This window comes from Oratosquilla oratoria, unplaced genomic scaffold (assembly GCF_046742065.1).
Source record: "Oratosquilla oratoria isolate Oo_2021 unplaced genomic scaffold, ASM4674206v1 SCAFFOLD45, whole genome shotgun sequence".
Taxonomy (NCBI): Eukaryota; Metazoa; Arthropoda; class Malacostraca; order Stomatopoda; family Squillidae; genus Oratosquilla; species Oratosquilla oratoria.
The window spans coordinates 7,148,683-7,153,682 of NW_027467710.1; positions in this window are offsets into that span (position 1 = coordinate 7,148,683).

Below are 5,000 nucleotides of genomic sequence, written 5' to 3' on the forward strand. Positions count from 1 at the left end.
AAGAATCGTTCACAAGATTTTTTTTTCTGGCTGCCGTCGGGTGATTGATTTCAGTCGCCCGAGAGGAACCTCCCTCCCTTTCACGGATTTCAACTGATCCTTAGACGACGGGGGTCTTTCTGACAGCCGCCAGTTGATTTCGTCCATTTGAGGGAGGGAGGGAGGGAGGTGGGGGAGGGGAAATCCCTTCAGTTTTAGGATTGTGGCCCGTCTCGACTGAACCTTTCGTACCACGTAGTACTCTTCCTGCTGCCGCCAGGCCATCTTGTTCCTCCTCCTCTTGGTAGCGACGGTGGTGGGGCCAACGCGAAGAAGAAGAAGAACGCGAAGAAGAAGAAGAAGAAGAAGAAGAAGAAGAAGAAGAAGAAGAAGAAGAAGTAGAAGAAGAAGTAGAAGAAGAAGAAGAAGAAGAAGAAGAAGAAGAAGAAGAAGAAGAAGAAGAAGAAGAAGAAGAGGAAGAAGAAGAAGAAGAAGAAGACGACACTACCATGCTTGTTGTTTACGATAGGTGTCAGTATCTGAGTTAGCAATATTCCAAGAACGAGACGGACGGGGGCTCCCAGAGAACAAGGCGAGGCGGGGCACCCTTAACGGAACGAAAGGGACCCCCAGGAACGAGATGGGATGAGGCCTTCCCAGGAACAACACAGGATGGGATCCAAGAACGACAAAGGATGGGGCCCCAAGTGAACAGGACATACGGGGGCCCCCAAGAACGACACAGGATGGGGCCCCAAGAGAACAGGACATACAGGGGCCCCCAAGAACGACAAAGGATGGGGCCCCCTGATAACGACAAAGTTTGGGGCCCCCAAGAGAATTGGACATACGGAGCCCCAGAGAATGACACAGGATGGGGCCCCCAAGAACGAGACTGACGGGGGCCCCAGAGAACGAGACTGACGGGGACCCCCGAGAACGAGGAGAGGAACGGGGGGCCCCCGTGAACGAGGAAAGGAACGGGGGCCCCCAAGAACGAGGAAAGAAACGGGGGCCCCCGAGAACGTGGAAAAGAACGGGGGCCCCGGAGAACGAGGAAAGGAACGGGGGCCTCCGAGAACGAGGAAAGGAACGGGGGCCCCGGAGAACGAGGAAAGGAACGGGGGCCCCCGAGAACGAGGAAAGGAACGGGGGCCCCCAAGAACGAGGAAAGAAAAAGGGGCCCCCGATAACGAGGAAAGGAACGGGGGAACCCGAGAACGAGTAAAAGAACGGGGGCCACCGAGAACGAGGAAAGGAACAGGGGAACCCGAGGACGAGGAAAGGAACGGTGGCCCCCGAGTTCGAGGAAAGAAAAAGGGGCCCCCGAGAACTAGGAAAATAACAGGGGCCTCCGAGAACGAGGAAAGGAAAGGGGCCCCCCGAGAACGAGGAAAAGAACAGGGGCACCAAAGAACTCGAAAGAAACGGGGGCCCCCAAAGAACTCGAAAGAAACGGGGGCCCGCAAGAAACTCGAAAAGAATGGGGGCCCCCGAGGAACACGAAAGGAACGGGGGCCCCCGAGGAACTCGAAAGGGACGGGAGCCCCCGAGAGCGAGGAAAGGATCGGGGGCCACCAAGAAACTCGCAAGGAATGGGAGGCCCCGAGAAACTCGAAAGGAACAGGGGCCCCCGAGAAACTTGCAAGGAACGGGGGCCCCCGAGAAACTTGAAAGGAACGGGGGCCACTGAGAAACACGAACGGAACAGGGACCACCGAGAAACTCGAAAGGAACGGGGGCCCCCGAGAACGAGGAAAGGAATGGTGGCTCCGAGAACTCGAAAGGAACGGGGGCCCCCGATGAAACTCGAAAGCAACGGGGGCTCCAGAGAACGAGGAAAGGAATGGGTCCCCGAGAACGAGGAAAGGACGGGGGCCCCTGAGAAAGAGGAAAGGACAGGGGTCCCCGAGAACGAGGAAAGGACGGAGGCCCCCGACAATGAGGAAAGGACGGGGGCCCCCGAAAATTTGAGAGGACGGGGGCCCCGAGAACTCGAGAGGACAGGGGCCCCCAAGAACAGGGAAAGGACGGGGGCCCCCGATAACGAGGAAAGGACGGGGCCCCCGGAGAAACTCGAAAGGACGGGGGCCCCCAAAGAACATGACTGATGGCCGTCGACGTGGAGCCGTATAGCCGTGGAGCCGTGGAGAAGTGGACCCGTGGACCCGTGGACCCGTGGACCAGTGGACCCGTGGACCTGTGGACCCGTGGACCCGTGGAGCAGTAGAGCAGTGGAGTCGTGGAGCCGTGGAGCCGTGGAGCCGTGCAGCCGTGGAAAAGTGGAGCCGTGGAGCCGTGGGGTCGTTGAGTCGAGGAAGCCTGGAGCCGTGGACCCGTAGAACCGTGGACCCGTGGACCCGTGGATCCGTGGACCCGTGGACCCGTGGACCCGTGGACCCGTGGACCCATGGACCCGTGGACCCGTGGTGTCGGTCCTCGACCAATAACACTTTTGTAATGTTAGTCTCGTAATTCACTGCGTTACGTCAGTTTCACTAATTCCAAGTTCATCTTATTCAATAGGCCCCATGCCTTGTATTTCTCATATTATTTCAGACAAGTCCTTAGGTTAAGGAAAGTTAATTAGTTCTTTTCTTTTCTTCTCACTAAATTTACACTGTCTTTGGTTACACACAGGATCTCTCTCTCTCTCCGTCTCTGTCTCCGTCTCTGTCTGTCGAGATCTCCATATCATACGCCAAGCCACCTTCGTCTGACGTCACTGATTTTTCTCATCCAATCTCCTCTGACTTCTCAAAAAGTTGTCACTCCTTATAGGCGTGACTTTGAATTCATGCACCAATAATTTTCCTCCTCCTCCACCTTTTTCTCCAATCCGGAAGGCTGGTACATTGTCACAAGCAATATCGTTTACCTCAGCATTTGTCAAACGAAAAATAGCTTTGCGCTTACACCTTGTTACATTAGCATATTTCATCGCCGCTCCAATCATTGTTTATATAAACAGTCAAATCCAAGCTAACGCGAGTCTGACTCAGCTATGTCGCTTATCGGCTGTTGTTTACCTAGACAGGACGGCGACTAAAAATCCCCGACTCAGCACTTCAATAGACCAGTGTTTCATAACATTATTAGCATTCGTCTCCATCTACCTCTGCATCTACCTAATTGTCTACCTCCATCTACCGGCCTCTTACACGTGGACCCGTGGACCCGTTGAACCGTGTACCCGTGGACCAGTAGATCCGTGGAACCGTGGAGCCGTGGAGGCGTGGATCAGTAGAGCCGTGGACCCGTGGACCCGTGGAGTCGTCGAGCCATGGAGAAGTGGAGCAGTGGAGAAGTGGAGTCGTGGAGCAGTGAAGCCGTGGACCCGTGGACCCGTGGACCCGTGGAGCCGTGGAGCCGTGGAGCCGTGGACCCATGGAATCCTGGCGCCATGGAGCCGTGGAGCAGTGGAGCCGTGGAGCCGTGGAGAAGTGTAGACGTAGAGAATTGAAGCCGTGTAGCCGAGAAGCCGTGGACCCGTGGACACGTGGACCCGTGGACCCGTGGACCCGTGGACCCGTGGACCCGTGGACCCGTGGACCCGTGCACCTGTGGACCCGTGGACCTGTGGACCCGTTGACCCGTGGACCCGTGGACCCGTGGACCCGTGGACCCATGGACCCGTGGACCTGTCGAGCCGAGGAGCAGTGGAGCCTTGGAGCCGTGGAGCCGTGGACCCGAGGACCCGTGGACTCGTGGACCCGTGGACCCGTGGACCCGTGGACCCGTGGAGACGTGGAGCCGTGGAAAGGTGGAGGCGTGGAGCCGTGGAGCCGTGTAGCCGTGGAGCCGTGGAGCCGGGGAGCCGTGGAGGCGTGGAGACGTGGAGCCATGGAGCCATGGAGCCTTGGAGTCGTGGAGCCGTGGAGCCGTGGAACCGTGGAGCGTTGGAGCCGTGGACCCGTGGTGCCGTGGACCCGTGGATCCGTAGACCCGTGGACCCGTGTAACTGTGGACCAGTGGACCCGTGGACCCGTGGACCCGTGGACTCGTGGACTCGTGGATCCGTGGACCCGTGGCGCCGTGAAGCCGTGGAGCCGTGGACCCATCGAGAAGTAGAGCCGTGGAGCCATGGAGAAGTGGATTCATGGATCAGTGGACCCGTGCAGCCGTAGAGCAGTGGAGCAGTTGAGTAGCGGAGCCGTGGAGCCGTGGACCCGTAGAGAAGTGGAGCCGTGGAGAAGTTGAGCAGTGGAGGCGTGGAGCCGTGGGGCTGTTGAGCCGTGGATTCGTGTAGCCGTGGAGAAGTGGAGCAGTGGAGCCATATAGTAGTGGAGTCGTGGATACGTTGAGCCGTGGAGAAGTGGAGCCGTGGAGCCATGGACCCGTGGACCCGTAGACCCGTGGACTCGTAGACCCGTGGACCCGTGGAGAAGTGGAGCCGTGGAGCCGTAGCGAAGTGGAGTCGTGGAGTCGTGGAGCCGTGGAGAAGTGGAGCCGTGGAGCCATGGACCCGTCGACCCGTTGAGCCGTAGACCCATGGACCCGCGGACCCGTGCACCCGTGAACCCGTGGACCCGTGTACCCTTGGACCCGTGGACCCGTGGACCTGTAGACCCGTGAATCCGTGGACCCGTGGAGCAGTGGAGCAGTGGAGTCGTGGACCCGTGGAGCCATGGAGCCGTGGAAAAGTGGAGCAGTGGAGCCCTGGAGCTGTGGAGTCGTTGAGTCTTGGAGGCGTGGACCCGTGGACCCGTGGACCCGTGGACCCGTGGACCCGTGGACCCGTGGACCCGTGGACCCGTGGACCCGTAGACCCGTGGACCCGTGGAGCCGTGGAGCCGTGGAGCCGTGGAGCCGTGGAGCAGTGGAGCCGTGGAGCTGTGGAGAAGTCATGCCGTGGAGCCGTGAAGAAGTGGAGTCGTGAAGCTGTGGAGCAGTGGAGCCGTGGAGCCGTGGAGACGTGGAAACATGGACCCGTGGACCCGTGGACCCGTGGACCCGTGGACCCGTGGAGCCGTGGAGCCGTGGACCCCTGGAGTCGTGGGGCCGTGGGGCCGTGGAGCCGT